The sequence below is a fragment of the Vulpes vulpes genome, chromosome 4, assembly GCF_048418805.1.
Source record: "Vulpes vulpes isolate BD-2025 chromosome 4, VulVul3, whole genome shotgun sequence".
Classification (NCBI taxonomy): domain Eukaryota; kingdom Metazoa; phylum Chordata; class Mammalia; order Carnivora; family Canidae; genus Vulpes; species Vulpes vulpes.
In genome coordinates, this window is record NC_132783.1 from 25,172,014 (window position 1) to 25,181,643 (window position 9,630).

The following is a 9,630-nucleotide window of genomic DNA, read 5'->3' on the forward strand; positions in this document are numbered from 1 at the left end:
GTCCCAAATATGAACAATATGAAACTGATTTTTGTTACTCAACTTCCCCACAAACTAAATCCCCTTGCAAGGAAAAGCTCATGGAGCTTTTATTTAAAGTCCAAATGCTCTCACTCTCCATTTTATACAATTGGCTCAGTGTAAGCCAGAGGCTTTTACTTAGAGCCGAGGTTCCTATAGCTGCAGCTGTGTCCTGGGATTTCACAGGAATGAGTATAGCTTCTTCAGCCTCTTCAAAGTTGCTTCAAATCTCTAATTAGTTCTAGTCTCCAAGGGGTCAGCAGTCACAAAAGAAACTGTCCACTATAGAAGTTGTCACAAACAAAACTGTGGTACACCAATTAAGTGACTATGTAATGTCATCTGATACTGCTATCGGAGCACAGCAGATAACTTAGTAGCACCTATGCTGGAGACAGCGAGGACCTGGTCTAGGTCCGGTGGCAAGCGAGCCAGCTGCACCAGCACTGAATCCACGGCCTGTGAATCTGTATGACTGAGCAGAAAGTGCCCATCAATAGTTGTGCTTCCCCATGTTTAATATAGGTATTCCTTTGCTTTTGCTGTTGTTTTGTTTTGGTGATGTGTGCAGTGGTCTCCCATATATATTACCTACTTTCTCTCAGAGAGTGACATTTGAGACATTATTGCCTTCTTCAAAAATGTAGATAGGTATTCTGGTTTCTTCATTTCCTTGTGTCTTGTGTCTCATGTTTTGGCTACTTTGGTACAAGATTGTGAGACCACAAGTCTAGAGAGAATTTCTCCTCCCACATTCTCCCAAGTCTGTTCTCTCTAGGACAGGGAAGTACACTCTCCTCTTAAAATGCATGAGGAATGGGATAATGAACATCATCCTACTCCCTTAGTGCTATGTTTTACTAGTATATGAAGTTTTATTTTTTCTGAAAATGATAATTGTCATCTCTCTTCCATAGATGTTTCATTCCTACCTAGGCAGGTTGAGTTCGGCCAGGCAAAGCAGTAGTTGGACAGAATCAAGATTCTAAGAAAATAAAATACTGTGATCACAGTAAGAGGCAATGAGTCAAGATTAGTCTTTTGTCAAGAAGTAAAAGAAGGATAACAAAGTTTAGCAAAACTTTAAAGAGGATCTAGATATCACAGATTAAAGTAGTCAAAAGTTAGTATTCCAAAGAGTTGCACATTGAAAAGATAGAACCCAAGCACAAAACAAAAATATTCCAAAAAACTTAAATTCAGGACAGAAACTTTTTTTTAGAAGCTTTTTAAAAATTTTTATTTATTTATGAGAGAGAGAGAGAGAGAGAGAGAGAGAGGCAGACACAGGCAGAGGGAGAAGCAGGCTCCGTGCACTGGGAGCCCAACGTGGGACTCGATCCCAGGTCTCCAGGATCATGCCCAGGGCCAATGGCAGGCGCTAAACCGCTGCACCACCCAGGGATCCCCAGGACAGGAACTTTTCTAGTCTCTTATTCCTTCCTGCCTCCATAGGATTGGACTACTGGTGTGAGGAGAGAGATTGCAGATGGGAAGGAAGTGGTGCCAAGAGCTGCAGCTGCAAAAAGTCGAGTTGGTTTTGTTTCTTCTAACTTTTAAACTTAAATTTAATACATACACATGTTTTAAAAATCAAGCAGTAGAGAATGATACCAAGAGAAAAGTAAATTCTCAGCCTGAACTTGTTCCCCGACTTATTTCCAGCTCCCTGTTTTTAAGTACTTTCTGTTCTCCTGGTGGTTATCACAGTACCCCTGAAATATGTGTTAATACTTGATTTCTCCTTTTATCTTGTTTATCAACCTTAGATAGCATCTATTGGAAGATGAGAAACTTATTTCTTTGATCCATCCATGTCTACATTTTTCCAGTTACATTGCTTTGATATTTCTGGTGATTATCATTTTAAAGAGTATATTTAAACTCTATTTTGTTACATCAATTTTACACGGTATATAATTGATTTCTTGCTATATAAATAAATAGGTGAGAAAAATCTGTGACATTATATTCCATATCTCTCTGCTGCTTTAATATTCAGACTTCCAGTATTTCATATTATCAGTGTTAATATTAGTCAGATTCTCTTTTACACTTGTTGTCTTCCAAGCTTTGTTTGTATGTTGATTCTACCAATTAAAATAGCTTTTCTGTTATTCCAATGATTAATTTTCTCCTTACTGAAGGACTAAATAGGTCTAGTTATTGAGGAAAAAAAAGGGTAACCTTAGGTCAGGCAAACTGAAAGATGAATGTTCCAAGTGTCAAGGTCAAATAGGATTCCTTGAACTCAATCTTCAAGACTTTCTATTCAGTTTGGTCGATGATACCTTTAATATACAAGAAATATTTATCTGCCTTTGTTCTTATTTTGTAGCCACCTCTTTTTTGGCTTCTTGACTCTAAAGATGTTTGTTGGTTTTGTTTTCTTAATTTTTTTTTCCGTTCTCTTGTTTTTCTCAGGAGTCTACTGTTATAATATCTGTTCCACTTGCACCTTTTTTTTTTTTTTTTGGTTTATTCTAAATTTTCTGGGTCTTTTTCCCAAATATGCGAATGACGAAAAAGGTTCATCAGCGCTGGTAGCATGATTTTCCACTGTGGTATTAGACCTTTTTCTTGAATGAAAAATGGATGGCAGGGTCTTTGTACATATAAGCTAGTAGTACTGTTTTAGGGTACATTTCGGTATTTTGTTCATCATGTATTTTTTGAAAATTGACTTCTAAAAATATTACATTAAAATATCATATCTTCTTTACTTAGTTTTTTGGTGCATCTCAAATTTTGTGTGCCTGGTTTCACTCACTGCAGTATCTCTATCTGCTTTGGGACAAGGACCTGGAAGGTTAAAAGTAATTTCCAGATATGGTCAGTAGAGGGCAGCAAAGGGTAGTGGCGTGAACACTCAACTGCCAAGGCCTGGGCTTCCCTTTTTTCCCTCTTTATAGAGATCAATTAGTGGTAGTAGAAAATCCAGAGTGCCAGAATCAGGATAGAAATTACTCATAATACTGATCCAGGATGGGTATCAAGCTTAGAAGGCAGTGGAAATGTTTAGCCACAAATTCATAGCCTGGTATCTATCAAAGAGATGTGAACTACTGGACATTAGGAGGGGAATCATTAGACTTTCACAGTCCTGACTCTTACTCCCAGCCTGTCTAAAACCTAAGATCTCGTTCTGTAAAGTATCAGGAGTCTCCTACCCACATTGAGAGCTGATGCAAATTTCCTGTCATTATCTGATACGTCATTTGCAAATATCTTCTCCCACTCTGTAGGTTGTCTTTTAGTTTTGTTGACTGTATCCTTTGCTGTGCAAAAGCTTCTTATCTTGATGAAGTCCCAACTGTTCATTTCTGCTTTTGTTTCTTTTCCCTTCGTGGATGTATCTTGCAAGAAGCCACTGTGGCCGAGTTCAAAAAGGGTGTTGCCTGTGTTCTACTCTAGGATTTTGATGGAATCTTGTCTCACATTTATATCTTTCATTCATTTTGAGTTTATCTTTGTGTATGGTACAAGAGATTGGTCTAGTTTCATTCTTCTGCTTGTGGATGTCCAATTTTCCCAGCACCATTAATTGAAGAGACTGTCTTTCTTCCAGTGGATAGTCTTTCCTCCTTTATCGAATATTAGTTGACCATAAAGTTGAGGGTCCACTTCTAGATTCTCTATTCTGTTCCATTGATCTATGTGTCTGTTTTTGTGCCAGTACCACACTGTCTTGATGACCACAGCTTTGTAGTACAACCTGAGAATTCTCACAGAGGAAGACATAGACATGGCCAACAAGCACATGAGAAAATGCTCTGCATCACTCGCCATCAGGGAAATACAATCAAAACCACAGTGAGATACCACCTCACACCAGTGAGAATGGGGAAAATTAACAAGGCAGGAAACCACAAATGTTGGAGAGGATGAGGAGAAAGGGGAACCCTCTTACACTGTTGGTGGGAATGTGAAATGGTGAAGCCACTCTGGAAAACTGTGTGGAGGTTCCTCAAAGAGTTAAAAATAGACCTGCCCTACGACCCAGCAATTGCGCTGCTGGGATTTACCTCAAAGATGCAGATGGAATGAAATGCCGGGACACCTGCACCCCGATGTTTCTAGCAGCAATGTCCACAATAGCCAAACTGTGGAAGGAGCCTCGGTGTCCATCGAAAGATGAATGGATAAAGAAGATGTGGTTTATATATACAATGGAATACTACTCAGCCATTAGAAATGACAGATACCCACCATTTGCTTCGACGTGGATGGAACTGGAGGGTATTATGCTGAGTGAAATAAGTCAATTGGAGAAGGACAAACATTGTATGGTCTCATTCATTTGGGGAATATAAATAACAGTGAAAGGGACTAGGATGGAACGGAGTAGAAATGGGTAGGAAATATCAGAAAGGGAGGCAGAACATGAAGACTCCTAACCCTGGGAAATGAATAGGGGTGGTGGAAGGGGAGGTGGTCGGGGGGTGGGGGTGACTCGGTGGTGGGCACTGAGGGGGGCACTTGACAGGATGAGCACTGTGTGTTATTCTGTATGTTGGCAAATTGAACACCAATAAAAATAAATTTATTTAAAAAAAGAAATGAAAGAGGAGAAATAACAAACAATACCACAAAAATATAAAGGATTTTAAGAGAATATTATGAAAAAATTATATGCAAAGTCATTGGGCAACCTAGAAGAAATGGATAAATTCCTAGAAACATATAACGTCTCAATGCTGAGTTGGGAAAAAATACAAAATTTGAAAGACTGATTATCAGCAGTGAAATCAAATCAGTAATAAAAAAACTCCCAAGAAAACAAAAGTACAGGACCAGATGGCTTCATAGGTAAATTTCAGCAAACATGTAGGGACGCCTGGGTGGTTCAACAGTTGATCATCTGCCTTTAGGTTGTGATCCTAGAGTCCTGGGATTGAGGCCCACATCGGGCTCCTTGAGTAGACCTTGCTTCTCCTTCTGCCTCTGTCTCTGCCTCTGTCTTTTTCTGTCATGGATAAATAAATAAAATACTTAAAATTTTTTTTTTACCAAACATATAAAGAAGAGTTAACACCTACTTTTCTCAAACTACTTCAAAAAACAAAGAATGAAAGCTTCTATGTATTCTGTGAAGGCAGCATTACCCTGATATCAAAACCAGATGAAGACACTACAGAGAGAGAGAGAGAGAGAGAGAGAGAGAGAGAGAGAAAGAGAGAGAGAGAGAGAGAGAGAACTACAGGCCAATATCTCTGATTAACATACATGCAAAAATCCTCAACAAAGTATTAGCCAACCAAATCCACCAATACATTAAAAAAGTCATTTACCATGATCAAGTGGGATTTATTCTTAGTATGCAAATGTGATTCAATATTCACAAATCCATTAACATAATACATCTCATCAACAAGAGAAGGGTAAAAACGATGATCATTTTAATAGGTGCAGAAAAGCATTTAAAAGTACAACATCCATTCATGATACAAACTCAACAAAGTAGGTTTAGAGGGAACATACCTCAACAGAATGAAGACCATATGTGAAAAAACTACAGCTAATGTCATACTCAATGGTGAAAAAGTGAGAGCTTTTCCCCAAGGTCAAGAACAAAACAAGGATTTCCACTCTCACTACTTTTATTTAGCATAGTACTGGAAGTCCTAGCCCCAGCAATCAGACAAGAAAAAGCAATAAATGGCATCCAAATGGGTAAGGAAGATGTAAAACTTTCACTATTTGCAAGTGCCATGATACTATATGTAGAAAACCCTCAGGATTCTACCAGAAACGGACTAGAACTGATAAATGAGTTCAGGAAAGTCACAGGATACAAACCAATATACAGAAATCCACTGCATTTCTATACACTAATAATGAAGAGCAAAAAAAGAAATTAAGAAACAGTCCCATTAACAATTGTACCAAAAATAATAAGATACCTAGAAATAAGCTTAAACAAGGAAGTGAAAGACCTATATATATATATATACACACTAAAAAACTATAAAACATTGGTGAAAAAAATTGAAGACAACACAAATGGAAAAATATTCCATGCTTATTGATGAGAGAACAAGTATTAATAAAATGTTCCATACTCAAAATGATCTACAGATTTGATGGAATCCCTATCAAAGTACTAATAGTATTTTTCGCAGAACTAAAACAAGTAATTCGTAAGGATGTATGGAACCACAAAAGACCCCAAATAGCCAAAGCAATCTTGAAAAAGAAAAAAACTGGAGGTATCACAGTCCCAGATTACAAGATATATTACAAAGCTGTAATAATCAAAACAGTATGGTATTGACAAAAATGGACAATAGATCAATAATACGGTATTATGGGCATAAAAATCACCTTACAGTATCTCTTCTATTTGATATTTAGGGTGAAAACATAGGTGTTCGGTGAAATAGATGAAAACAGACCCGGGCAGCCCAGGTGGCTCAGTGGTTTAGCGCTGCCTTCAGCCCAGGGCATGATCCTGGAGACCCAGGATGGAGTCCCACGTCAGGCTCCCTGCATGGAGCCTGCTTCTCCCTCTGCCTGTGTCTCTGCCTCTCTCTCTCTCTCTCTCATTCTGTGTCTCTCATGAATAAATACATAAATAAAGTCTTTAAAAAAGAAAACAGACCCCATCATTATTATTCTCTTTAGAGCTCATTCATCAAATTAAAATAAATCACAATGGTATTATGGAAGAAATTAAGCTTTATTACTGCAAAGGTAACTGTGACATGGTAAAAGAAAGCTCCCTTTAGCTTTCTCAGGCAAACTTTTCTCTCCTTTGCTTTACTACAAGGAGAAGATGCTATCAAAAACTGTATCTTTCTCAATTAATTCCTTAAAACCAGTGACTCACCATCCTGGTTACATGTAAGAATCACTCAAAGAGCTTTTTCCAGATCGGATGAATCAGAAGCTCTGGGGGAGGCAGTTTCAGAATGAGTGCCTGAAAAGCCTCCCAAGTGAGTCTGATGCATATCAGAATTGATCAACAGGACGAGATTCTAAAAGGAGAGAAGTTTTCCTGGCCTCTAAATCTCTAACCTCTCTGAAGGGAGACGCAGAGAATGGGACATATTCTGAGAATTGGGGAAGGTGCAGAGAGAAGTCTGCCTATATTTTTTTACCTGAAATAGATTATTTTTTACCTGAAATAGATTTTGACAGGTGCTTGATGGGAGGCCAGAAAGTGTTGCCCAATGAGCCTCCATGGTTCTGAATACAGTCAAGCATGGCCAGACTAGCACTTGTCCTTTAAAAGTGGTGAGAAGGGGCGCCTGGTGGCTTACTTGGTTAAGTTTCTGACTCTTGATTTCCGCTCAGGGTTATGATCTCAGGATCATGAGAGAGAGCCCCAGGTCAGACTCCATACTCAGCACCATTTGTGCTTCTTTCTCTCTCTCTCTCTCTCTCTCTTTCTTTCTCTGCCCCCCCCTCTTGTGCCCATGCACTGTCTCTTTCTCTCTCTCTCTCTCTCAAATACATAAAATAGTTATTCTGTATGTTGGTAAATTGAACACCAATAAAAAATCAACTTATTTAAAAAAATAAATAATAAAAATTTAATAAAAGTGGTTTGAAGCCTGGAGGCCACTATCTACATGCCACTTCTGTGTTAGTTTGGTTTTAAGATGAGAAGCCTTAATAAAGTCTAAAAGGACTACCAGGACTTGTGCTCTCACCTCTACCTAATTTACAGGCCGATTTCACTCTCCTGTACCTTCTGCCTGTGTCTCCAATCCAGCAAAGTCTTCCATGTTTCTGAAACATCAGTTAGTCACATTCTGTCCCTTCAACTGACAAATGTATCTTCCCTCCCTTGCCCCTTTCTTCCTCTTTCTCTCTTCTGTGTAGTCCCAAGTCATTCTTTAAAGGTCATTTCAAATGAGCTCGTCAAAGAAGTCTTCCTCTCCATAATTGAAATCAGGTGTCAAGTCCCTCTCTAAATTTCTCATCTCACTCTTTAATTTTCCTCTGCAGTACTTTCCAGAGGCTGTGTTAGGCAGTTCTTGATGGCATTCTCTGTTTAATATCTGTCTTCCCCCCTCCTCACTTAAATCCTGGTTTTGTGAGACTTGGGCCTGGCTCCCTGTTGCCCAGACCTATCAAGTGCCTTTCTCCTAGTACAGGTTCAAACACTATCCGTTGAATGAATAAAGTAAATAAGACAAAGACTATTTTATGTCATGCCTTTTCCCCTGTCCATCCCTGCCAGAAAACTATTTCATTCACTTGTTCAATACAGAATTTTTTGATTCCTCTGATGCGTCAATGTTTGTGAGAATTTAATGATAAATCAGACATAGACTCCTTCCTTGAGGTCCCTAGAGTCTAGTGGGGCATAAAAGATAGGTTTTCACATGCCTGTTACAGGAGCCTGTAAGAGAAACCACAAACTTTGTCTGTAGGATCAAATTTCAGTCCTCCACAGTTGTCAAAGAAAGACACTGTCCATGTGGGAAGAGTGGGGGTGGGGGGTCCTCACAGGAAGCTGCGTGACCTCCTGAGTCAGCTGGATTTGAATCCTTCATGTTACGTCACGGCTGCTTGGATTCAGAGCCCAACCTGTATGCGCAGGAGCCTCATCATCTGTAAAATCATCAGTTTCCTAGTGGAAAGGGAACACTGTCTTCATGTAACATGTTTTTAACAGGCTCCTGTAGGTGCTTGGACACTGAAGGAGATGTCCAGGTGGCAAATCAATGGTTAGTATCACTAACCATTTGGGAAATGCAAGTGAAATCCACAGTGAGATATCACACTACACAGCTATCAGAATAGCTAAAATAAAAAATGACAACACCAAATGCTCGTGTGGATGGGGGGAAACTGAACGACTCATACAGTACTGGGGAGAATGTGAAATGGCACAGCCATTCTGGAAACCAGTTGGACAGTTCCTAAGAAAAAACTATAAAAACAACAACAACAACAAAATAGCTAGCATATGACCTGGCTCTTCCCGTCCTGGGCATTTAGCCCAGAGAAGTGAAGACTTCACACTGACACAAAAACCTGTACACAGATGTTTATAGTAGCTTTATTAGTGACAGCCAAAACCTGCAGACACTTCGAACTCCTTCAACAGGTAGTTACGCAAACTGTGATACATCCATATCATAATGTACTACTAAGGGACACCAAGAAATGAACTGTGAATCCTTGCAGCCATCTAGATGAATCTCCAGTTACACCAAATGGGAAAAAGCAAATCCCCAAATGTCATAAACTATGTGATCCCATCTGTATAACATTCTTGACATGGCAACCTTTTACACATGGAGAACAGATTTTGTGATTGCCCGGGATTAAGGAGGTGGTGGAGGGGGAAAGAAATTTGTGTGGTTGTAAATGGGGAATAGGAAGGACCCTTGTGGTGATGGAAGTGTCTCTGGAAGACTCCATCTGTAAAAAAAACTGATGTCATCTCCCTGTGTTATTTCTTATAGCTGCAAACGAATCTACAGTTATCTCAAAATAAAATGATTACTTTTAAAAAATCAAAACTTGGAGGCCAAGAAAAGGAAACCAGTATGTCAGTTTGGCAGTTACAGCATGAGCTTTGAATCTGTGACATCATAATGGCAGTGACCGCGGACCGCTGCAGAATCTTGAGGCTTCAAGCAGTTGACAGTA